The 27,759-nt window shown below is 40.1% G+C and overlaps 1 protein-coding gene across 1 annotated transcript in view; it reads right to left on the bottom strand.

Moving 5' to 3' along the window:
* CALCR (calcitonin receptor) overlaps positions 1 to 27,127 on the bottom strand; it is a 163,532-nt gene extending 136,405 nt beyond the window's left edge. Inside the window, exon 1 of the mRNA XM_082045848.1 lies at positions 26,814 to 27,127. The gene's annotated coding sequence lies outside the window, so the exon portion shown is untranslated. The remainder of the gene's footprint in view (positions 1 to 26,813) is intronic.
* Positions 27,128 to 27,759: the final 632 nt, after the last annotated feature.

Here is a 27,759-nt window from a genome sequence, read left to right as displayed (position 1 = left end):
ATAATGTCAATACAACTATTGATGTAATGAAATGATTGGTGTAAAGTCATAAAGCAAGTCAAGAAGATAATCTAAATCATGTTACTCTTAATCCCAATCACGTATACTGGCAACCAGTCTATGTAAACACACTGAGATCATATAGAAGACAAACTAACCAATTCTGCACATTTACCTGGTCATTAATGACACGTTTAAGTTTTTATTGGACCCTATGACATACTTAATTCATCAGCCTTTTTTTTCTATGCAGTTTCAAAAGAAAACAGGCACGAACATGCCCAGAAGTCTTTTTGTCTATGCTGTCCACAATCCATATACGAAAAGGTGGAAAGAAAAATCTTTCACAGTGGTAAATTCATCAAGTTGTATTTTTTATGATTAAGATGTGTTCATTTCACTGATACCGCTATGTACAATGCAAATCTTTTGCCATGCCTTCAGACTCTTTTCGTATGCTTGTCAGAGCAATATATATAATTGCATAATAAAAACCATGACTACAATGAGAGACAGAAGTTTTGTACTAGTAATACTCATTAGAGAAATCTGAGCCATAAGGCCTTTTTTTACCCCAATAATATTACACTCAGTAGAAAATATCAAAGGTCTTGTAGTGCGCTCCCTTGAGAATCTTCTTAAAATTGGGTTGAGTTAGCCATTCTGCATCTATTAATTTTGCCTTTCTGGTTTTTACCTTGTCCTTATACATTTTTCTTTTCATCAATTCCCCCCTACAATGGGATTTTAGGAAACTGTTGCCACATTTTGTTAATGCCATTTTAAAAAATTAGTTTCTAATAAATCACCCAGTCCAACCTTGATGTAAAGGCTACTACAGAGGAATCTCTATCATAATAAAAATAAATTTAACCTGCAGAGTTTGGCGAGAGGGAAAAGTAGTTCTTATTATCAAGCTAAAAATGAAGAATTCACTCAAACTAGCAGCAACTAAATCTATAATCTGAAATATTATGATTGCTTCTACAGACAGTTGCATACAGAACTGCTTAGCCTAGACCATTGCTTTTCTATAAGTCATCAATATCGGGCAAAAATGCCGTAGTATTTTTTTCTATATAGCCATTACACTAATAACCAATATTATATCCCAACATTAAACATGCTTACATAGTCCTCACTTGAAATCCTAAAATACTTAGCCCTTAATTATTCTATCACACAATATTAATCCATTAGGAAGTTAATAAATAGTTTTAAGACTGAGTTTTGATACACAATCAAAAGGAAGCTATGGGTAGTAGGAAATGTTTTCATTCTTATTTTACTGATTCTAAGCTGGGATATGGTCAAGCTTCCATTTCCCAGCTTGTGTTAATAACAAAGTCATATTTTTCATGGTCGATGGTGTCACCTTTAAGTAGTACAGAAACATGAGTAATAAAGTAACTTTGTAGTTACATTTCCAGTAAAGAGTTCACTCAAAATCCAGATGTGACAACAGTCATAAAAATAACATTATTTTCTCATATTGTTTTTTCATGGTAAGAACTATCATCAAAGTTATGTCTTTGCAAGTGTGAGGGCATAGGTTACCAAAAAAACCTGAAATGTTCTAAGTACTTTTTTGTTATTTTGATTAAAACTGATCCTAAGACCTTAATGTGAATTTGATCTGTAATTAGATCATAGTAACCAACAAATGTGAGTTTATCAAGATTTATAGCAGAAGAGTATAATGTAGTATAGATGCAACACAATGCTTTATAATGGAGCTAACAAATAAGAGAATAAAGGGAAGGAGACTGGAATCAAGAAAATATAAACTATTCATGGAGATTCAGAGTGCATGGAATGAAGAGGAACAACTCATATAGGCATATACATGAATATTACATATAGGCAGACATGACAGACTAGAAAGAGGTAGAATCAGAGAATTATAGATTCTTTTGGCTTGGAAGGGACCTTTAAAGAACATCTAGTCCACCGCCCTGCAATGAGCAGGGACATCTTTAACTAAATCAGGTTGCTCAGGTACTGTTACACAGACAGACATTCACATTAGGGATCATTTGGTCATATGGAAGGCAACCTGTTCACATACAACTCTTCATTTCTGAATAATAAAGTATTTTCTGAATCAAAGAAAGTCAGTTGTGTTAGAGTTACACTAGTGTCCATAGTCAAGATGATTTGGTGCAAGACCTGAACTGGTTTGCTTTCTTGGACAGCAAAGGGTGGTTAGGGTTCAAGACTTTAAAGCCGCACCAATTTGAGGACACCTTTATAGCAAGAGAGAGAACACTTTCCTCTGGAAGAGAAGAAAATGTAGCTTCTTGTATGTATGCAGGGAGCTCCAAACTTATACTGACAGAAAATTTCTGAAAGACTGACTTCAAGAGGCTAATTATAATTTCTACAAGTTTTACTGACAAGAAACTCAAAAAATACTTTTTGTACAGCTGCACATCATTTGAACACAACTGCAAAGTGATCTAGTAATGCTCATGTTGTTTCTAATTGAAGTTTTGATGTGAACAGCTTGTTATTAATTAACACTTAATTACAGCCCAACACCCAGAACAGATGCCAGAAATACACCAGAACTTCTCTTCTGATCAGGAACCAGACTGGGTTCTACTGCTGCAGTGACAGAATGATCAAGAACTACATGCAGTAAAATGGTGGCAAAGGAGGAGATGTCTTGACTTAACTTAAAACTGAAGCAGAGCAGGGAAACCACTTCCCTTCCCCGGTGCAGCTGCTTGGAGGTTAAACGTAGCCTTTCTTTCAGTGCAAAAATTGAAGAGGCACTTTTGATTTCAGGCTACTAAGCCCCAATTTTTTTTTTTTTTTGTTCCCCTGAACAAATTTTAACAAAAAGAGAATTTGCACTGATCTTCCGTCTCTCTGCATGATCTGAAATATGAACTTCCTTTCCCTTCAGGACTTCACAGACCTCATTTTCATTCATTTCTAAAATCTGAGATCCACAATGCTACACTGGTTTCAATCTCAAAAAACAGTTCTGTTCCTCCTCAGAATCCTGTTTTACCCCACATCTGTTGCTCACATGGAAAGAACTAATACTAGGAAACTAATGTATTTTTAGCCAAGTTCAATGTGACTTAGCAGCTAGAAACAAGGACAGCTTGTTCCACAAGAATGCCACCTAGCATTCCATCATGGACATCAGTTAGGAAAGTATCGGTACAACTTCAAATAATTTTCTCCAGACAGACATGCTTTCCAGGAACCTTTGCCATCTCCAGAGCTCAAATCAGGCTCCCCATACCATGTAGTCTCAGTTGTGACAGCTCCCTTGCACTCAGCTGCCAGCAAGGAGCTCCCACATCAGCAAGGAAGCCACCCCCAGTCAGAAGAAGCAGCAGGAGATACTGCAGGCCATGTAGCCATGGTGATGCAAGGAGATGCAGGAAACAAGAAAATGCAACAGGAGTCATGCATTTAATTATTTTCTAAAGAGAAAAAAAATATATATTCACAATTGTTTGCAATAAAAAACATATCTAATATTTTCACCATGCAGTTGTCTTAATGATAACTTTTTAAGTCTCCAAACTCTAAGTTCCTTTCAACTTAATCTGAGAAACAACTAAGATTTTTTTTTTTCTGTCCTGGGGTTTATAGCAGCATTTCTCAACTTATCTTAAACAAAGGACCACCTTACTCTTTTGAAAAAATACCTGTAGGTCATCTTGAAAAAATCCTTTACACTTTTCCTGTGAAAAACAACTGAAAGTTTGCATGTTTGTGCATTTTCCCCAGAGCCCTAAAAATGTTGATGCTTACTATCCATTATTTTCCTGCTGTTCATTTTTATTACCAGAATAAATGTAAAACTCCTTGCTGACTGCTACAAATGAGCACAACAGAAAAGTCATTCTGGTTGATTACTATTTTGAAATGATTCATTTTCCTTCTAATACAGGTCAGAGCTCTCTTTCCACACCCTGGAGGAATATCTGCATCAGGCCAACATCTTCTGCAGGATTTATCTTTCCATCATATATGCAGACTCAGTTCCCTCAGTTGGCTGGGGTACGTACCTTCAGTATCACGAGAGTGCAATCACTGTACAGCTGAGCTGCAGACATTCATAACGGCAACGAGTGTCGTGTTTTGGATGTCTGAGCAGAACATCAGCTTAAAATAAAATGTGCTGCCTCCTTATACTTGTTCATGTTTATACTAGCAATACAGTGAAGTTCATCTGCGAACTTTGTGTGATTTAGCTTCCATTTAACTAAACTAAAACCACAGATTAGGGAAGGATTTGCATTGTGAACTGTTTCTGTTCTCTGACAGACATTCATGGACTAATTCTGATGACAATAAAATCCAGAGAAATTTCAGGAAAAAAAAAAAAAAAACTATGCAAAGCTGAATACACAATGCTAACCATATAACCCAATTTTAGCAGAAAATGCATTCATATTTTAAGCTTGTATTATTGCACAGTGAAGCTAAAGAGCTTGCTAACTTCTCTCTAGTGATCCTAATTTTATTTTAAACTGCTTTTCCCCATTTGAAATTTGCAATTCAATGCAATCAATTTCGCTTTGGTTAAACACTTTAATGTTCTCTAATAAAAAAAAAGGCAATTGATATTCTAATTCTGTTGTATTAAAACTAGCACTGTATTATGAACACACATGACAAAATGTAGTAAGCATTCTGGCAGTTCTGTAAAGGACATTTCTTCCTCAGTTGCTTGTGTGAGATACAATACCAGTTTGTATGGCACTTTTAATTCCTAAGGGTTATAAGGTACTTCACAAATTACACCTTTAAATACCAAGTCACCTTAATTTCTATCTACTGTTTCTGAGATGCATCATGGTAAGCTTTCAACACTTCCCAGCAGTAACACATCACAGGTTAAGGACCACTCTTGCACATAGCTGTTGTACATGCTTCAACTGGGAGCACTTAAACTGTAGTGGGTTGACCCTGGCTGGACTCCAGGTGCCCACCAAAGCTGTTCTATCACTCCCCTCCTCAGCTGAACAGGGGAGAGAAAACATAAAGAAAGGCTTGTGGGTTGAGATAAGGACAGGGAGAGATCACTAAACAACTAGCATCACAGGCAAAACAGACTTGACTTGGGAAAATTAATTTAATTTATTACCAATCAAATCAGAGTAGTATAATGAGAAATAAAACTAAATCTTAAAACACCTTCTCCCCACCCCTCCTTCTTCCCAGGCTCAACTTCACTCACAATTTTATCTACCCCCTCCCTGCCAGCGGCACAGGGGGACAGGGAATGGGGGTTGTGGTCAGTTCATCACACATTGTCTCTACTGTTCCTTCCTACTCATGAGGAGGACTCCTCACACTCTCTCCCTGCTCCAGTGTGGAGTCCCTCCCATGGGATACAGTCCTCCATTGACTTCTCCAATGTGAGTCCTTCCTACGGATCATCATATTCAAGACAAATGTATTTTGTGTTACATTATCAAAAGGGAGCAGAAGGATTAATGGATTTGCATTGATGAAATATTGCAATACACAAGACAGATAATTATTCGTCTTACAGTTGATACTTCTCTCTCTTACATATTCTACATAATAGCACTGATTTAATAATTATTTCTTCTGAATTAGTGTCAGATCAATTTTCCCACAGAAAGCCAATCTCATTTGTGAATCAATTAACTGCTATGTGTTTTTTATGCTATTATTTTTTCATCATTTCTTGACAAATGGGAAGCTACTAAATTTGGCCAAATATTTTTACAAATAAGTTGGTAGGTAGGCAACAATAACAATATTGGAAAGATTTCCATAGAAATGAGCTCATTACCTCTCTCTGTCTGTGGTGAAATAATTCTAAGTGGGTTTTGCATATGTGTTGCCAGTCTGGTAGGCAGAGATAGTTGTAGAAAATGTAATTAATAGATAAATGACACAAAGTATGGGAGGATATGTTCTGAACTGCTCAGTTCTTTAGTTAACTTATACCATGTGTAATTCCTGATCAACAAATCAGCAAAGAAATCAATAATTTCTTCTCAGAATTAACCATACTGGGTATGGCAAGGAGTTAATAAGGACTTGCCTGATCTGCTCTAACTGTGTTGGTCTTAGTGCTGGTTTCAGCTGGAGGACGATTAGATCCTGAAGGTGTGACCAAATATCAAGTCAGGTGTGTAAGCAGGAACCAGAAAAACAAACATCATGACATACCTAATTTGATCTAGCCGGTAATAATTATTAATACCCAGACTGCTTTACATTATGAAAACAAATGTGTACTAGCTCAGTAAAATATTTGCATGTCCAAACCCTGCATTGTTTTGTAACTGTACTGTCAACAGCTCTCCTTTCTAATGAGATAAAGCAACTGAAAGGTGCTTCAAGTTACCAGGTTCAAAAGCAAAATAAAGGATCAAGTATTGATTATAAATCAGATGTTACTACACTCATGAAGTTTGCTTTCTTTTACAAGGTTTGTATTCTAAAAGATATCAAACGCAGGAGACAAATCTGGGGGACATTTACAAACAAGCACAGTAGAAATAAAAGCAGTAAGCTGCTGTGTAACCAAACACTAATCCAACAATCCAATAACTACAAACCTATCTAGGGGATCACCAAATGCAGATGTTTCTAAAGAAATATTACAGTCAAGCAGAAAGGATAAAAGGAAAACCATCAAGCCAGAAAAAAAATACTGGATTGCAGCCACAAGCCACTACTGCCTACACAGCTCTCTTTTTCTGACAGTTTATCCAGTGTAGCTATTTTTTGAAACTCTTTTCAAGACTAACTCTCCAGAAATTAGCTGTCTAGAGAGATTTCTTACTTAAACACCCATACCTATTTACCACATCCTCCCTTAACTTCAATGACTCATAATTATTTTTGGATCCTTTTCAAAATTATTTTTCTTGCTTCAAACTTCCCATGTACTTGCTCCTATATTCTGGATCTCTTCAGTATTTTCTTTTTTAATATTGGGATTTCTTTTGCACTGATGTTTGTGAGAACCTAATACCAGACCTCTGCCATGTCTTCTCTATTTATATTAGCTGATGCTGTGTCAAAAGCATGCTTAGTTCATCTTATCTCTTTTCTTTTCTTGTCTCTTAGCTTTACACACACTTCTGTTTTCAAAGCTGATTTATAAAAACCCTTTTCCTTCCTGATTACAGTTCCTAATTTCACTCAGTGCCTGCTATAATTTCTTAATTACCTCTGTAACTACGTAATTAAATTTTGTCACATTTGCTGAAACATCTGGCAGGAAAGAAGCACTCCAAATAAGCTTGTATTATTATTGAGTAGGTTACTATTAACTATTGTCTATCACCCTAACTAGCTCTATTTCTATCAACATTGACTACACCTTTCTCTTGGATCAGCTGGTAAACCTTCTGGGACACAGGAACAGTGTTTTTGTTTGGTGTTTGAAGTGTCTTGAAGAGCAGGCTCCAACTGCTCTGAGACTGACAATAGTATAATTTACAGAGACTGCAATGGTACATAGGGATAAAAGTTTCCTATGGAATTGGACATAATTAAGAATTCACTGACATTCTTCAAAAACTGTTCCTTTCTTCAAACTAGACCTCAGTTTGCCCAAAAATGTGTGTGTCAGTCCTACAGACCACTTCTTAGCACAGCAATAAAGGGTACCTTTTATTGGAAAGAAAATAAACTTCCCTTACATGCCCCTTCTCAGGTACCTGCTGGCAGGTATTTGGTTCTGCACACCTCTCAGCTAAACCTAAAATCAAGCTCCAACACACAAAGACTTGAAACATCCTTGGGGAACCCTGGGGGTCCCTGTGTCGGCACAGTGCTACGTGCTTGCACATTAACCTGTGACAGATGCACTGACTGGGCTGCTGGTGTGTCAAGCAATCGCCACAGAGCTTGAGTTATGCTTATGGCCAGACACCTACTGCTTTAACATCAACAATGAAGATGAGTCATTAAAGCAGCTTCAGAGCACCAGTGAGCAAGTGCTGAGACAAATACATCTGTCTGCTGTGACGGTGTATGATGTGACGTCTGAGAGAGCACTTCCCAGGGGTTGTCTTTGTTTTATTATCTCTCTCTCTCTGTGTAATGTGTATCTCAAATATTGAAACTCCACACCTGCCATAAGCTGAGAAGGAGAAGGAATTTTGCCCTTTCACTTTCCTCCAACATCCTGCTTATTTTAGAAAATTGTATCAGTCCATCCAAGTCTGAAACTTTGTTTATTGGGGTCTTTCCTATGACCCTAGCAATACAGCTACTCTGAGCTTTTTTGAAACAGCAGCTGAAGTTTCATAAATCAGCACGATTCATATATTGTCACTCAGACTCTGAAGGGTGAGTATGGAGCTATCATGTGAATTTCAGACTGGTACAACCTGGGAAAGTTATGCTTGGCAGCAGATAAACTGAAATGGTGTGTCTGCACACTCAGGAAGATGACTTTGCAGTTCACACTTGGGTAGAAGATTATCGTTGAAATCCTCAGAGACATTTATTTAATGTGTTACTGCTTTTTAACACTTCCACCAGGAAAAGTTTCCCCATATTCTTGCTGTGAAAGGGATGGAAGAAGTTATAGAGATGGACTCTTTGATCAGTCAATACGTGAGAAGTACAACACTGAGCAAGAATGTAAAGACGACATTAAAAGAGCTGTATGCCCCTTAAAACAACATCCCCAACACAATTCGTGATGAAATATACAGTCAGAATAAATTTTCACTTAAACAACAGAAGGAATGAAAATAGGTCAGTATCTCAACCTCACTTTTTAAAACTTTACTTCTCAGAATAACCTGACAATCTGATGCAAATTAACTGGATAACTGACTTGTTACAGTACTAGGATTTGTGATATGATTTGATCTATTGCAGATAAGCAAACGACAGTATGGAGTGTTTAATCTCATGGTAATTCATAAACTTCAGAGCAGTCAATTGAAGAAAAATGCTTCAAAAAATCACAGTCTGTGTTCCATTTGATGCAGATCTGTCAATCCTATTCCATGAAAAGAGAACCTTAGAACTAGTGAGACTTGCTCAGCTACCAAGTATGTTTGTTTCAGATCCTGTATTATTAGACAGTGGCTGGGATTTTTTTGAGGTTGTTTCATTAAGAACTGGAGCAGACTTCTGCCACTTTTCTCCTCTAAGGAAAGTGAACCTGCAGAGAAACCAGGAGGTGGCTGTTCAATTTAAGGAACAGAGGTCTGAAAAGCTTTCTCAAGACATCCCTGGCTGCTTGATATCTTGATCCACTACACATTCCCAAACACTTTAAGCATATTTGTTTTCCACCTGCAGTCAGTCTGTGAATTACCTATGTGCTTTCAGACAGGGAACTGCTTTAACTGAATGGACAGCTGGTACCTGATACTGATATTCTGTACCAAATGCTAACAGCTTGAAGCATCTGCCTATTCAAACTACATCAAATGACATTATTCCTGTGTAGAATCACATGCAAACACATAAGCAGAGATGGGTTTGTAACAACACACACTTCCCCAGCTATCATCAGTATTTCTTAGCAAGAAAAAACTGAACATGTTACAAAAATAAATAAGATGTAACAGAGGTAAATTAAATGCAGACAGTAAGGTGTCACAAACTCCATTGAGGTATAACATCCTAATCCTTACATTGCAAAAATGAGTCCTTAAGTTAGACCAGAGTTATTAAGTTAGAAACCACAGAAGTGGTTTCAGTAGATTTCAGTGAAGCTGTAGCTTGTTGTAAACTCCCTCAGCAACTTTCTCTTAACCAATGAGGGAAAACGTGTTCCCCCTCTTTCTTTTCCCTTTAGATTCTTAAATACATATTTTTTTTCTAAGGTTGAACATTCCAGATTTGAGAGTTTTGGCATAAAGTCCTTGCAACAATAGAACTTCTGCATATGCCGGTTCAATTTAAATTCTGCAGAAAAATGCTTTTAAGAAAAAAAATATGAAGAGCTACTAGCACTGTGTTAAAAGGATGCCACCTACCGGGCATCTCATCATGCTCCGGTGAAAGACCCGGAGAGGTAAATAAGTAGGTCTGAAAAAACTGGAAAAGCCTACGGTGCAGAAAAGCTCCCTAAAATGGGGAGAAAAAAAAAAAAAAAAAAAAGCAAAAAAAAAGCCCTCCGTGCTCCTTAAGCTCCAGGTTTCCCGAAAGTCTGTGGTTTTCTCTCTCTTCTGCCAGCTCTCTCATGTGTCCTTTTAACTTTTGCAGTAGTAGCAGCAGTAACAGCTGTGTTTCACGAGCACTTATTCTTCATATTCTCCTCTTAACTCTTCTCCTTCTGGTGCCTATATTTTCCTACCGAGAAGGTTGCATCTTAACAACCTGTTCAGAAGTTTTTTCTGTTCTCCTTCCTTAGGCTCACAGGCACTGTCCAGGCTTCCCACCGAAAACAATCAAAAGATGCAATATATGCACACACATGCAGACATATGCACAGGCAAACATGATGGAATTAATATTTCCCCTAAAGGGAAAATCAAACTTTGCTTTAGGGTCTCCTTGATATGTGGTCAAAAATAAAAGTTAAAAATGAGGCTTCAGCTTTGAATTTGTATTTTTTTGTTTTCTGAGATTATCTCAGCCATCTTACTTAATTGTGCTACCACTACATTTTGCTTTAACTATTGGTTTTCCTTTTATTTAAAACATTGTTTTTTTAGTAGGAAATTGTGAGACACATAGGAAACTACTTTTGTTATATCTAATGTCCCTTGCAGCTGTGGAGTGCAAAATATAAAAAAAAAAAAAAAAAGCAGAATTGGGAAGAGTTTGTAAAGTCTCCAAGATAAAACATAAACCTTCAGAAAAGTGTGCAGTTCTTGTGTAGTTTGTTAGTCAGGGAACTAACAAAACAGAGGGCCATGTTTGCATTTACCATTGGGACCAATTATACTATTCCAGCAGAGTTAAAAGACTTTGAAACAAAGATGCTTTACATTTATAGCTACTGTCTCTAGACTAATTTTCACTATCAGATTAATGCAAAGGGACCTTAATTATATAAACAAGCAGTAATTCTTTGCACTAGGTCCTATTCTCATTTTCACTATGGTCACTCTTCACTGCGTTGATAGTATAAAGGGGACTTTATATGAGTCAACCATTTGCGAGTAAGAATTACGGCTTTAACATAGTAAGTGTGATGTACAGTGCGTCACAAGGCTGGTTTAGGTAGTTTGAAAATCAGCATCAGTATGCCTACTAAGGGTATCCTTTTCTTTTGTAATTAGAAAAAGTATTTGGTGTTGCAACTGATGTGGTAACAGCACAGACACACATTTTATCCAACCGCATAGTTTCTTCCTCTCACCTACATCAGGATGAGCCCACTCACATTGTTCTACCTACCCACTACGTGGGAACTGCTGGATTTTACCATTCTACTTCTAGTAGCACAGCACAACAGTTGGTGCTCAGCCAGCACCTGGGTGTCAGCAAGTCAAGCCCACTCTTTAAATACATGACCACAGAGCTTTCATGCCTGTGACTCTCAAAAGAGACAATTCCGTTACAAACCCCTCAGAGTCCTCTGGCACAGTGGAGGGACAAGCAGCTGCCTTTGTGCCAGGCTTGAGCGTGGGGAAATGTGCGCCTATCTGAGAGCGACAGCGAGGCAGCTTGTGGCAGTGAGTGGAGAGCAGGATACAGTCCCATGTGTTTGGTGCCACCTCAGCCTGGCAACATCACTTTGGGCCCCAGCAGCACCAGAGCGAGCTGGCATGGCTCGGAGCAGCATCACTGCAACAGCCACATCCCTGTGTATGCGTGGCCAGAAAAAGCAGAAAGCGCTGCTGGAATCGAGTTTCCCTGGATTACATGAAGCCACCACATACAGCCCCAGTGCTGGGAGCACCTGAGATCAGCCAGGTCTCCCCATTAGACACTGAGGAGATTATATCATGCAATTTTATTGTATTTTACTATTCTGCTCCAGGCATGAAAGCACAGATGCTCTTCATAGCCATTGATTCAAATGTACAAATTCAGGTCAGTGAATTAAGTGATTTTGACTTGTTTATGGAAATCACCATTATACACTGTTTCCCAGTCCCTGAAAACAAGAGTTCTACCTGAGGGTGGCAGTAATTATGGGAACAAAAATGCAAAAGAGAGGGATTTTTTTTATTGCTGGCCAACTAGATTGGCTCAAAGTAGGATGGCAAAACAAGATCTGTAGGCAGATGGGGCAGGGACATTGTTTCAGAGTGACAGGAATTTGCATCATGCACACAGACCTTACTTTATATCTCCTAACTACATAAAAAAACTAAACCTGCCTACGTCCATGTGGCAGATAGATTTTGGTTTCCTCCTCTTGGGAAAAGTTGTAGGGCACTAGTTAACTTGTATAGTACTTGGAGAAGTACTACATTCCTCCTGTCTGTGTGGCAGTGCTTCTTACTTTCTATGGTTGTCTAAAAAGTTCACTTAGGATGAGGACATCATTGAAAATAGTTTGGGAAATGCTGCTTTAATGCAATAAAAAAAAACATCTAATTCACCAACTTTTAAGAACACCAAGGCCGCCTTCTCACCCTTTCCACCCTCATGCTTGGACCATACCCAGGGATTCAAGGTAATACCTTGCTGAAATGTCAAACAGAATTAAGAAGGAAAAAACTGTCAGGAATAACAGTGTGCAAGTTAAACAAGAAGGAGAAAGAGGAAAGATAGTTTTCCACTAGATCTCTCTCTCTCAAATGGGTATGTGAATACCTGAAGTGATTTCCTCCCTCTCCAAAAGTCTATCCCTCTCTTTTTTTACTATTAACTGTGAGTTCTGTCATACATAATTGTACTGCACTGGCATTCAGCAGAATCTGAGGAAGTCAGTGTACCAAAGAGGATTTTACCAGAATCGTATTCCTCTCTTCCTGTTATGCACACATTGCAGTAGGTATGAAAATGTACGAGTAACGCTAGAGGGGTCTTAAGTATGGTAAAGCAGTTAAGTATCTTTACTATTTTACAGTATCCTGTACTCAAAGTACTCTGAATAGCAGATCACATTTTGTATTAGTTACTTTGACATGCTTCAGGCTCACTGGCAGGATGGCAGCACTTGCAGTTACAGATACTAACTCCTGTGCAAACACTACTTCTTCTCTTTTAGTGTGTGCAACCGACTCTTAAAAATACCTTAAAAGGAAGCAGATGAAGCAGAACAGAGGTCTGTCTCTTGTAACAGGCTAATGCCAGTGATCCACAGAGAAAATGAGGTTCTCATGGACTAGCATTAAACATGAAAGTTAACAGACTGGCTGTCATATTGCCACGGTCTTTAAGATTGATGAGCTTCAACTTTTCAGTGGCGTCAAGACCACTATAATATTAGCTCTCAATGGTATCCTAAGTATATCAGTTTCAGTTTTCTGAAATTTTTGTTTGCAGCCTAAGGCTCTTAAATTTCTGCATTGTTGTTACTTTCCACCTTAGATTTTACTAAGGGATTAGATTTTTTGAAAAAACTGTTTTCAATTATGTTAAAAGGTCTTATAAACAACAGCAAATGGCATTTTCCTTTGTATGAAGGATGAAGAAGAAAGATCTAAGGCATGGAAGAAATAATGTTTAAAAGACAGTTGACAGTGTATTGTTGTGTTTTCATAAATGTTGCTGTGTACACCGCTAGCGGAATGCCCTCAGCTCATGCAGCACATCCTGTAGAGGTACCTCCCCATGGAATGTTTCATTTTATTTCAAGGTAAACTGTGTCCATATTTTATACAGTTCTAGAGCCATTCTTGGACTATACAATAGAATCACTTCTCCCTTCAAGTTCTTACAGAGATGCTATTATTTCTGCTACTTAGCAGGTAAGTTGCTACCCCTACTCTGAGTTTCAGTTCCTTTGGGGCAATTAGTGCCCTCAGTCTTTTAGCCTTCCTCCTGTTTTTGGATGTGCTTGGATTTCTCTTTTCCAGACCAGAGTAATTACCTGAGTCATAGAAAAAAATAGTCTGGAATGGACTTCTAGAGATAATCTAGTAACCCTCATGCTCAAAGCAGGGCTACCTTTGAAGTCAGACCTGGTAATTCAGGGTCATATACAGGCTAGTTTTGGTTTTCTGGAAGGATAGGAATTCCACAGCCTTTCTGGGCAATCTGTTCCAAAGCTCAACTGTTCTCATTCATCTGCTGGCTAATGATTTGGATCTGTGATTTAGAAATGTCCTCAGTATCATGTGATGAACACTAGTGGTTTTAAGTGGCATTCAGTCTGGTAAGAGGGTGAGAATTTCTGCTATTTCAAGACCTCTCTTCTTCAATAGATCTTGCACAGATGATTTATCAGCAGGCATTTTTGAAATGCTGCCTTCAGAATAAAGTGTTTGAAGGCATTAATTAGCTGCCCTCTCTATCCTATCTGACTTTCCAGTACCAAATTGTGCATCTAACATAATGAATATGCTTGTTAGAGAGGGCTTGGAAGTGATGTCATTTAGTGTGAGTGGGTTGTTTTGTTCCTGTATCATTGTAGGATTGTTCTTGTGTTGATTTCTGCCTGATTCATTGCCTTGAAGATCTTTAATATCTATGCATATGTGGAATACCCTATCATTTTTCTTCTCTACTGCCATCAGTAAGTGTACCCTTTCCTGTGGCTTCTTCGCTTTTCTAATTAATGTCTTTATTGCCATGGGACTCAAAGTGGAAATAATAGTTATCACAGTGCAGTATGGATTTCTGGTACTGCCCTATAGCTAGGTTTTGCAGCAAGCATTCGACATTCTCTGTCTTCAAACGCATATGGAAACTTAGTATTACACAGGCCTAACAGGCTACATCCTTTTCCAGTTTTCACTCCTCTTAATGTATTTATCAAATTTAATGAATAGCTAAAGTTCACATTTAAAATTAATTCTGCAGTAGTGTCTATTATAGAGATATCTGGACACTTACTTGTATCCTTGGACTTTTATCTACCTAGAATGAATGTTCTCATATTCTACTTCACCTTGTTTTGTGCCACAGTTCAATTTTTCCTGTAGTCAGTCCCAAAAATTGCACCCAAATACTGATGCTATTTTTTATGGCTATTTCTTCTTAATTTATTTTAAAAGTTCCATGTCTCATGACTATAAATCTCCTTCCTTCCTTTCTTTAACAGCAGCATTGCTGCTGGCTGCTTTCCCCAGAGACATTCCTCAGCTGCACACATTGAAGGCTTTGATCTCAGTTTGCTTTGCAGTATTTAATATACATCTTCTCAAACACCTGCTTTTCATTTTTCATTGCATGATACTTTCACACTCACCAGCAATTTGCTGCATTTGTGCCTCCACAGTATACTTCTCTTCTACTGTGAACTCTGGTTGATGTTTCTCTTTTGTACTATGCCTATGAGTGACTACTGGCCTCCCATAGTTTATCATCTACATGTCATCACCATTACTGAAGTGTCCTATCATCTGCTCTGTATTTCCAATGCTCTAGCCATTACAATGGTGTTTTAGGATGTCCAAGTGTCTCCCATTAACATACATACTTTTATTTCTTTTTCACCTCATCATATTAGAATTTTCCAGAAGCCCACCAGAAATCTTCACAGAATACCTGCTGACAGCAGAAGACTGGTGAAACTCTAGGTCATGTATGACTGGCACATTGTTGAGGGTATTACCTCTCTCATCTTGAGCTCCTCCATTATGAACTTTCTTCTCTTCTGCTGCTGTCTCCTCCAAGACCTCAGCTGCTTCTTCTCACTTATTTCTATTCTCCGTTCTTTCAGTGCCCTTCACAATTCCCAGTCAGACCTAGATCCTTCCAAACTTTCTGCCACTGCAGTACCAACCTTCTTCCCTGGCCTTCAGCTCCTACCCTTCTTAACTATCTTGTTTTCTTGGCTTCATGACTCCAGTATATTTATTTAGTAGGGAAGAGAAGGGAGGAAATTAAGATGATTAAGAGGGGAGATGATTAAGGGAGTGGAGCATCTCCCTTATGAGGAAAGGCTGAGGGAGCTGGGTCTCTATAGCTTGGAGGAGACTGAGGGGTGACCTCATTAATGTTTACAGATATATAAAGGGTGAGTGTCACAAGGATGGAGCCAAGCTCTTCTCGGTGACAACCAATGATAGGACAAGGGGTAATAGGTTCAACCTGGAACACAAAAGGTTCCACTTAAATTTGAGAAGAAACTTCTTCTCAGTGAGAGTAACAGAACACTGGCACAGGCTGCCCAGGGAGGTTGTGGAGTCTCCTACTCTGGAGACATTCAAAACCCGCCTGTGTAACCTCATCTAGGTGTTCCTGCTCCGGTAGGGGGATTGGACTAGATAATCTTTCGAGGTCCCTTCCAATCCCTAACATTCTGTGATTCTGTGAATTCTCTCTCTTTCAATGTGTCTTCCTCCTATTGCACTGGTGTCCTGCCAGCTCCCATCCCTGCTTGCACCAAAATGCCTCTTCCTGGGAATGTCAGCGGTTTTCAGACATCAGTTTGTCCTTCAGCATCTAACTTGTCAAACAAACTTGTCCTTCTCAAATGCTTCCTGTCTCTGACTCCAATTGCACTCAATACTAATTTCTAGTCCCTGTTTCAGTATCCCTCTTCCTGAAACCATTCCCATTTTCCCACAATCCACACTATTTTTGTATCTTCCTCCCCCTCCTTTGTGTTTTAGTCTTGTTCTGTCTGCTCTCAGTTAGACAGCATAAACTGGCTTACATTACCTCAAAACTGGTTGCAGAGCAAAGCTCTGGGAAGATCAGGGCTGCACATGTATGGGTGTGTTCCTACACAAGTGGTAGAAGGTTCAGTCCTGTCTCAGAAACCATCTACTGCCAAGTCCATTTTTCACCACATGGTAGCACAAAAATTTCGCAGAGAAAAATAGTGGCCAGAATTCCCAAACATAAACAAAACAATAAATCCTGCACTAGAGGAGATTTTCAGAGACTATGGAAATTATCTGTCTAAGATTTTCCAAATAAATTCGACAGATTGAAGACTGAAACAGTTAACTTCGCTTTTTTTTTCATAAGTATGCAGTGTGAATAGGGCTGCATTATCTCCCAATATCTCCTCCAGGCTGTCACATCCTTGTCCATCCAAACCATTCCCATTGCAGAGTACAAGATGTTTATTATATTATGGTGCAGTTGTTTGAATTAAAATACGATTTTAATATGAATAAAATACTTTTTTATGTAATTAAAATTCCTCACACCTGCAAAAGAATTTTATATTAATAGTAAAAATCTAGATTTCATTTAAAAAATCCCGAAATTCAGTAATATGTTTCCTTTTTTATTGAAAAAAATTGACCATTTTCAACAGTAAAATTAGTTCTGAGATACATTTTATAAAATTCTACAGTGAAGCAACTGGCATAACTACCTTTAAATGTTTATGCATTTGATTTCTCCATGTGCAACTACATAGGAGTTGAAAACCACAATTCATCACTTCAAGAAACCTCTTATCAAACGTATTCTTTAATGTGGTGTGTGACTTGGCTGTAACATATTTGACGACCTGCATTATAGTAAATAATATACTGATCATATGTTGCAAATTTTTTTATGTAAATAGAGAAATTATAAGCTTTTATACTAATAAAACACTGTCCCCGTATTCTGTGAGGGTATGAAGACACCTTCAGTTAATAGCTGAGATTCCACAGGACCTTTTCTGTGTACAGCGCAAACAAAAAAATCTTTCTGCCTTAACCATACTAATTTCTCACACTCTATAGGCCATTAAGTCCCACTTCTTTTCCTCTTATTAAAAGTGTAGGCTGCTACATTTTTCACCATGAACTAATTTAAATACAAAGATTTGTGTCATTGCTATCACTGCACAGACAACTCAAACAGCTATAGCAATGACAATGCTGGAGTGGGCTTGGATTTTTAGTTTGCATTTAGATCTCAGACACAAATTATTTTGGACAGTGGGTGAAAAAGAAGAAGTGAGAGAGTTATATGGTGAGTACCTACAGGTTTTTTCCACTGATAACCTCTGATTATATTAGGCATTTCATGGCATGAACGTGTTTCCTTCAAAACACTGCAGATCTGATTACCAATAAAGTCAACTGGCGGTTAAACACATAAATCCAAACATACATGTGTTTTTTTTCAGCCCTGAAATTACTCCAGTCTTTAGGAAACACATACTATCAAATGCAATGAGATAATAAAAACAAAAAATACTATAAAAAACAGCAGATAGAACATACTGGGTCTGCTTTATCTGTGAGAACATATGGTAACAATGGTTATTATTTATTACTTGATCCTGCTTCAACTCCAAATGTACTTGGCAATATTTGAACACAGGGGAAAATATTGTATTGTAATGCAAACAGCTCGAGGCTTAAATGAGTCAAGTCCTTGAGCAGCCTGTAGTAGAGGAAGTGGCCCAGAGGTTAAAGGATTTGCTAAACTCCAAGCTCTACACCTCTTCACAGTCAGGAGCAGATGATCAGCTGTCTATGGGTTACTCTTTCAGTTTCTCAATGAATGTTCTTAAACAGCCTGAAGCAAAGCCAAAGAATTACCAGAGATGCTCTAAATTGGTCAGACTAAACTACCCTTTGAATCAGCCTCACATTAACCCTGTTTGCCATTTTCCTTTGCTAGATACAGAATTCCCGGAAAAGCTGCAGTATAAAAAGTTAAGATCCAATAATCCACTCATGCAACTGTAAAAGCAATGAAACCAGTACCAGTGATCTTGTCTGCAATACATTGCAAGTGCAAAATTGAAAATGTATTGCGGTATAAATGCAATTTCCTCTGCTAGAATATTTGTAAATCTAAGACAGTGCTGTCTATTAATTAGGAGTTTTGTAACATAACTTTCCAAAAGGTCATCTCTATCATGAAATGCACAGGTGTGTGTACCATTCAAAGTACCTCTTTCTTCTGAGTTCTTCAAAACACTTCCTTCCTTTTTTGTTATTTGATGTCATTTCTGCATCCCATACATATCCTTCAGTCTTCATAGTGTTTCCACCCCAGCAGCAATAGCACAGCTGAGGGTAACAACAGCGAACCAACCCTTTCACCTTCCATATTGTTTGTAGAGTAGGAATTTGGATGTGGTGATGAGGAACGATGCATGCAGATGCAGACAGAGATGCACAGACAGAGTTCTTGTTAGCAGCGAGAGCAGAGCCAGGCAGAGCTGAGCCAGGCTGAGCTCACTTTTATTAACAGTTCTCAATTTATAGGTTTACAGATATGGGCCCAGACCAAGAGGTTAGACAGTATGTTTTTTCAATAATATTTATTCCAAACACACCACACTCATGTTGTGTCTGCAGTCACGTTCCCATACATATCTTGTGGGCAGTGTTCCGACCCACTCATTCACACGCCCACGTCCAACATTCACACATCATACATATGGGGGGCATTTTTCCAATGTGAGATATCATTCTCAATGGCCTGGGCTATCACTCCTTACACTTACAAAAACATACTTCTGTATAACCTGCCCAAGGCCCTTTAGCTGGAACTGCACATCCTGCCGTTCCCACATTTGGAGAAAAAAGAAAATGAGGATCCCATTGGGAGCTGGAGTCACTTGTAAGAACAGAAGGAGTTCTTATAAAGAGAGATCCCATTTTCAGTTGCATGAGGAAACTCAGCAGTCTCAGATACCCTTCTCTACCAAAGCCAAGAAAAAATGAAGAAGGCAGAAGCAACCTCTCTCTCCTGTCCTCCAATATTTAAGGCTGGCAGAGACTGCACACAACATGATTAAGAGTACGAAATGTTCACACCCACAGAAGTGTTCCAGGCTGTGAGTATGGTTTGGAGATGGACTTCCATGACAATCTAAAGATCGTCAAGTATCTTTTGGTGTTCATTGTACTCCAATGGATGAGAGATGACAGCCCATTACATATAAAGAGCTGTAACTTTATGGTACATCATTCATTTCTCTTTTGTGAGGAATCATACTTATCCATCCAAAGATTCTTACCATCTGCTTGTCAGCTGACTTACAGCAAATTACATCATCATGTTTCAATGATGAAAGGGAAGCACAATGTAAGAGAAGAGCCTAGGGATGAAGCAGCTCCACAGCTAGAGGTAACTAAGACTACATGAGTGGAGACAAACATCAAGGAATCAAGCCGGAGCAAATCACATGGTGACAGATTTGCACAAAAGAATGTAGTTTAGGAAACAGAAAGTGTGACACAAACAGGTTCTGTACTGAAGGCAGTGTGGGGCATCACCAGTTTGGTACTGCCTCATAATGGGGGTTAATTTAAAAGGGAAAACCACTTGTGGGGGTCATGTCACTGCTTCACAGATCACTTAAATCAAGACAGCTTGATTTGTTGCAGATAAGTGCTCTGGCACACACAACCTGCAGGGAAGATCCAAATACAAACAATATCGATGGAATACAACTACAGAGCAACCTGTGATTTTTCTAAGTAGTTCACACTCACCACTGATATCAGCTGGAGGGAAATCAAAACTAAATGAAATGGAGTATTCCATCTGCATACATGACAGCTGAAATGCTACAGTCACATGAGCTTTGTCATGTTAGAACATGCCTCAGTGCTGCCTGAGAGAAACAGAAGTGCCTAATTCACTCTATAAATTTATTCAGTCTTTGATTACCATCTTCACTCTTCCATCAAGCTCTAAGCAGTGTCATAGATTACAGCAATTTTATGTGAGCACTGAAAACTAAGTATATATTTCATCATAAAAAACTACATACAAAAAATTCAGCCGACCTTTGAAGGGACACTGTGCCAAATGTGGAGTCTCATTCTAGTCACTAATAAAAAAGTAAAATAGGAGTTTAGTTTCTTTTTCTTTTCTAAGTGTATCTCAGCACAATCTTAACCATGGATCCTTGACATCTTTGCAATAACAACAGACTTTTCAGAAGCATTTCACATTATTTAAAAGAGATATTTTTAATTGTCAACTTAGTTCTCAGAAGACAACTCTGAAAATAAGACGTAATTCGTTTTCACTCAAGCAACCTCCAAATATGTCTGTGAACTCAGTTGGCATTGCCTGCAGAAGTGTCCAGTTTCTAGGACAAAACAACAGAATAAAGATCTGCTTTTCTAATTGTGGAGGGTAGTTCAGCACTTTGCAGCACATCCAAGAGGAAAAAGTAATTTTAGACACCTGCTTTTGAATAATAGCAATTTTCTAGCCTGAACTTCAGCCCATGCTAATGATGACATCACCAACTGAAGTTAACAAGTCAAAGCCACTAACAAGCTACCATTAATAAAATATAGTGAAACCATAGATTCAAAAAGACTGCAAATTTTATAAAATGTATTATTCCTTTAAATCTTGACAATAGCTAAAAATATTCATCAAAAGCAACAGACAAAGAGTGATATGGTTCTTACATACACTGCTGGATATGACCAAGCAGGAAATTATTTTCTAAACAATGTCACATGAAACACTAGCACTGAAAGGTGACACATGAAACTGAAATGCACGCTTATTTCCAAAAATATTAATAAATGGGTGATGTGAACAGAAAATTCTGCCCAATCTGTGCCAGGTCTTTTATTAAGTATAACTGAAGTAAACGACAAAAAAAAGCCAAGGTCCAGAAGCTTATTTTAAAATAGATGTCATTCCATGTCACCTTCACTGAACCACACAGGATTACTATGAATAAAAAAGCAGGAGTACTGCAATCATGTCGAGCTGCAGTAGATAGGGTGCATTTGCATTAACTGCATGTTTCAGTTTGTTTTGTGTATGGTTTGTACAGGTAAGAGCACTAGTACTGCACCACCAGTCCATCCCCTCCTGGATCCAGGAGAGCTCCTCCCGGCAGTTTCCCTGAGTTTCTGGTTCACAGCTTAAGCTGATCCTTGCAATAAACCACCTTTGGGGGCTACTGCACTTCAGTATGCAATGTGCTAAAAGTGTTACTACCTTGCCTGTTGACCATATGATCCTAATTCAGAAGGCATTTGGGGAACCATGGAAAAATCCACAACAGCACAGCTCTAATGTGCTTTGTATCTACTCGTACTCTCAATGCTGTTTCCTATCAACTATGTTTAATAGCTCCACTTTCTCCTTATATCTGAACACCAAAACTTCTTGTTCTTCCTTCCTCTTCCAGAGCCATGAAGATGATTAAGGGAGTGGAACATCTCCCTTATGAGGAAACGCTGAGAGAGCTGGTTCTCTTTAGCTTGGAGGAGACTGAGGGGTGACCTCATTAATGTTTATAAATATGTAAAGGGTGAGCATCACGAGGATGGAGCCAGGCTCTTCTCGGTGACAACCAATGATAGGACAAGGGGCAATGGGTTCAAACTGGAACACAAGAGGTTCCACTTAAAGTTGAGAAGAAACTTCTTCTCAGTGAGGGTGACAGAGCACTGGAACAGGCCACCCAGGGGGATTGTGGAGTCTCCTACTCTGGAGACATTCAAAACCTGCCTGGATACCTTCCTGTGTAACCTCATCTAGGTGTTCCTGCTCCAGCAGGGGGATTGGACTAGGTGATCATTTGAGGTCCCTTCCAATCCCTAACATTCTGTGATTCTGTGATTCTGTGATTCCTTGGTTTAGTGATAAGTCTCTGCATACATCATACAAGGCAGCATAGGCACTCAAATGGAGCTCACTACCAGAGGGTAACTACCATCTCCAGGCTCTCCCCACCCTGGGGACCCTTGTCCTTAACTAATGGTCATGTCAAGAGCATGGAGCCAACTAAATGGCTCACAGGCTCACTGGTGAGGTAAATCCATGTCCTTGGTTTGTTCAGCAGATCACCTGAAGTAAGACTCTTCCAACACCTGTGGATACCACCTTGAGGAAAAAAGTGTCCAGCTGAAACATGCCCATAAATACAACCAGTAGCACGAGGTATGCATTTTCCAGTTGTAACTTTTGGGTGAGCACCAAGCCCAGCATTTTTAGCAGTGTTGCATATTGACTGAGATGTGGCAAATATCTCTGCCATAATCATCTTGTTTTAGCTAGTTCTCCATATAAGCAATTCAGTGTGTCTTTCCATTTCATAGGCAAAATCAGTTCAAATTTTATCCAATACAAGGGACTGTTTTAAAACCAGTCTTACACACAGATTCTCCATTCTTTCCATCTGCCAAATCCCATCATCAAAAGTAATGCATGGAAGCATAAATGTAACAAAAATAACAAAAAGCTTCAGCACAAAATATCTAGGGTACATGCGTCCAACTTCAGATAAAACTATTTTTTTTTTAAATTAACGGTGCTATTTAGCTGTGTGGGCTTTCACAGTTGCTTCTCCTGCTTCAGAAGAATGAGAATTATCTTTTAGGAAATTTACATCTAGGCTTTCTCTGCATCAGAAACACTCATTACAACATCTGTATTGTAGCAAGCCCTCAGACAAAACACCACCTCTCTAACACAGTACCATGCAGAGGTCCCAGGGTCCCTCCTGAAGGGGTTCTGTCACTTAGGCACAGCAGCCATCCGAAGACCAGTGGTTTGCTTCTCAGGACTGGGCCACAAGGAACGTCTGGCCACTGGCACTTGCATTGCACTTGTGTACCAGAGGCTTCTAGCAGCAAGACCCCCTCCTTCTTAAGCAGGGAAGTGACTAAAAGCAATGTCAAATGCAAAGTGGGTGTAAGACCAAAAAACAGCACAGAACAAACAACTTGTAATCATGTGCTGTTCTTTGGCATGCTAGTAAATATTGAGGGTAAAACTGAAGCAAACAAGATTAGAAGGAAATAACATACACCCTTAAGGCACTAATCCTTCATTTCTGGGCACCTCTATTGAAGAATGAATTAACATTCAAACTTATTAAAAGGTGCTCAGCATACCCTTGTTAAGTATGGAGTACTCATGTTCACACCTAGATCATCTGTTGGCCTCCTACATGGCCTTCCACAAGATGTCTCAGTCTCTCTTGACTATTTGCATTACAAATTTTTCAAGACAGTGAATTTTACTCTGTGCTTGTAGCTCAAGGCAGGGACCTGACTTGATGCCACTCTAACACAAACAGCAGTTGGAAGTGCTCAGCACATAACAGGATCACCCCAGAATGGCCCAGGTATGATCTGTGCTAGCATTGATATGAGTTTCAATATTGACTTAATGGCAACAGATAGAACCCAAATATCAATTAAAAGAAATAAAAGTGAGCTTACCAGCTTGCTAATATATAGAACCAGTGGGCATTTTCAGAACTAAATTTCAGGATACAATTTTCAGTCAAGTACAGATCAATTATGTAGTTGCTCATTTTCTCAAAAACTGTATTTGCATGCATGACCTTAAAAATACATATAGAAGAGTATTTTTTTTTCTATATAATAATTTTCAGGAACTCTAAGTCATTATATGCTCTTTCTCCTTCCCTTTTCACTTATACAAAATTAGTGGAAATTATTGTCAGTTATGTTGGTCATGCCAGTATTATAATACAACAGGACTTGCAAATGCCCATTTACCTTCTCATACGTCCATAGTTACAGATTTGAAACTAACATATAATACTAACTGGCTAGCTTTTAAACATTGTGCTATTCTACTTTGATCTGGAAGACAGTTGGAAGAAAAATAATTCAGCAAATACTTTGTAGAATGTTGTTTACATCTTCGCTGAAAATTTTCAACTTTTTCAGATAGTTTTCAAAACCATTCTGCTTTAGACATGAAGAAAAAGGAGTTTGCTAAACTGGATTCAGTCAGTTTATTAAGCTAATCTTTGTGAATATATTATTCAATAATATTCAACAAGGTTTTTAGAAAAGATGCTTCTGTTCCCTCATTTCCCGCTAAAGCTTATGAGCTACAGAGAACTGTAACATAGCTCAATTGTTTCCTGACATTTTATAGTAAGTCAAATATTTAGCAGTTTATTTGTGAACTTCTTCGTCATATGAAACGCAATCTGACAATATTCCCCCCATACTATCTGAATACTTCTGTTAAAATATGGTATATGTGCAAACTGCAATCCAACTTGTTTATGATCCATTCTGATGAAACTGCCTGTAAAAGAGTATAAGGCAAATTTGAACTGCCTACTCCTCTTGAAAGCACAATACAGTTTATTATATGTAGGTTTTAAAAAAAAATCTTAAGACTTGTGTGGCTCTTACCCATGATTCTAAAGCAGTACTATGGAGAGTTGTTAGAAGTGCCATCTCTAGTCAGATTTAAACATCGCCACTTGAATTTCTAACCAAAGTTGGCTGCCTCTCACTATAAATGAAGACCTACAGTGAAGCCCACTATTTGGAGGGGTTAATTGGGACTTTTTCATTGGTCTTAACAGGGCCAACATTTACTCAAGATTTATAAAGCTAGTATACTTTACTACAGGCTGGTAGGTAGTGAAACACAATGTTTTACTTCATAATAATTTCCTGTCAGCCCACATAAAACAGCTATATTAAGCACCAGAAAGGTAAGATAGCAAAGGTTACCTACTGGTAAATGTTGTCAGATGTCTGAAGAAATTAAAAAGAAATATTAGCTCTCCTGAATTAAATTTACCTACTTGACAATTATGCTTAGGATTCTGAGCGGTGAATTAAATTCCCTCTTCAGCTTGACACCACCTGCAGTTTGAGCTGTTGGTAGCAGAGAAACGTTACTCTGGTCAGCCCTGATACTTTCAGCCCTAGAGCAGTGTAGGGACCCTTTCACTACCAAACACAAGGGTTCCCCACCTGAATACCATCCTACGAACACTGCAGGGGAAAAGAAGCAGAAGCAAGGGCTTTTTTTTCATTCAGTGCCTACAAAAAAAAAAAAAAAAAGGCATTTTAATGCGACGGTTTGATTAATTCATTCTAAACTCCCTTTAGCCAGACTGCTTAGCTCTATTGTAACAAGAAAAGTGCATGGTCCTAGGAAGAACATCTCATGCTGTATTACCCTAAAGAAGTTCAAATGGTAGCCACTGTATGTAAAAGTGTGGCAGGAAGGCATCTGTTAGATATTGACAATATTGACTACAAGAGGTCTCCGGATATGCATCTTTCTATTTACCCTTTTTATGAATGATTTTTTTTTTTTTCATTCATCATTTTGGTTACAATTGACATCCTGTAATTAAAATAAAACAGAAGTTTTCCTCTTTTCTTTACAATTTGTCAACTACTTTACCCTTGTCAGAAAGTCGACAAGAATGAAATCAATGTAGCAGTTTAAAGACAAAATTGGCAGGCATTTATATTGTACTTGAACACATCCAGTAAATAGTCTCATGCATCAATCTACGGTCATGGCAATACCCTGAAACCTACTAGTGTTGGTTTTACATTGACAGTGTGAAATGACAAAGAAAGTACGGATATCAGTGCAGCAGATAAAAAATATCACGGAAATAATATCTGACATGAATGAGCAACATGGACTGGTGACTCAGGTGTCATTTAAATGCCCTGTATTTCCAGGGTGGAGAGCGGCTGTTCTCTGTAATCTATACCGGATCGGCAGCGACCTGCTCGCCAGTGCAAAAGCCGCAGCGGAAACTCCGGGACTGACCGTTCCCCGTCACCCCGCGGAGACTGCGTTCACCTCCGCGCCCTGACCGACGCCGGGAAGTGGCACCGGCGCCCGCCCGCACCCCCGCGCCCCCTCCTCCGGGATGGCACCGCACACGCCGCTGATGCGGGTTCTGAGCTTCAGAAATCCCCTCCTTCTTTTTTTTCCCCTTTTCCCCCCTATTTTTGTCTGCAATACCAGCCCGAGTCTATCCCCCTTCTCGGGTAGCTCCCTCCTCGCCGCTCGCTGGACCCCCCGCGGCTCTCCCTCGCCGCCTGCCCCGTGGCCGCTCTCTCGGTGGCGGCGGTTGGGGAAGGGCAGGCGGCGAAGTTACCGGGACTTACGGTGGCAGCGCTCCCGGCGCTGGCGCGGCACTTCTCCCGGCCTCCCAGTCACCTCGGGCCACCTCCGCGGCGGTTCGGCGCCCGCACCGGTGCAGCCCGGACGGCCCTTCACTCCTCGGAGGGGTGCATGACGCCGTCCGCTCCCCGACACTCGCCCGGTGGGTCCTCGCGTCCCGGAGGGGGCGGGCGGGCCGAACACTTCAGCCGGTGCACGGACAGGCACTGGCCACGGCCGAGCCCCTCCAGCGGGGTTGTGCCTCGGGAAGCATCTGCCTCCTCTCGGCCGCCTCGCCCGCGACGCGTCCACCCCACACTCCCCCCCGGACGCCGGCGGGGCTTCGCGCGACGTCGGTGCGGGGCGGACGGAGAGCGCCCGGCGGCGGTGGCAGCGCCTCCCCCGCGCCCGCCTCCCCGCGGATCCCGGCCGCCTGCTGCCGGCGGGGCGGCCGCGCAGGAGCCGGCGCTGCGCTGGCGGGCGGGGCGGGGGCGGCGAGGCGAGAGGGTCGCGCGTCGCTCCCGCCGCACCGGTGGAGGGGCGTCTGTTTCGCGGAGGGGAGATGACACCCGCCCCGTGGTCCATAGAGGCTTCCTGCTGCTCGGCCCCACGGAGGAGGTGGGGGCAGCAGCGCTGCTGCCCACGGCCGAAAGCGCTTTTTCTCGGTTGTCCCCCCCGTGCGCGGCCGGGCACTGACCGCTTTGAGGGTGAGTCGCCTCCGGGCGCCCCGCTCCTCTCGGGACCGGCACCTCGCAGCAGCGCGGACCCTGAGCGCCCAGGGGTCCGGCCGGAGCCCCCATCACCCTTCTCCCCCTCTCGGAGAAGTTTCTCTGGCCGGAGCCAGCGTTTCGGTCCTGTTGCGGGCACCTTTCGGAAGGGGAAAGCCGGGGGAAAGGAGGGCGCGGAGCGTGAGACAGCAGGGTCTGGGCGGCCGGGTGGCCCAGCCCGTGC

Source organism: Streptopelia decaocto, assembly GCF_964273445.1.
Source record: "Streptopelia decaocto genome assembly, chromosome: 2".
NCBI classification, from domain to species: Eukaryota; Metazoa; Chordata; class Aves; order Columbiformes; family Columbidae; genus Streptopelia; species Streptopelia decaocto.
This window is presented reverse-complemented; position numbering and strand designations above follow the sequence as displayed.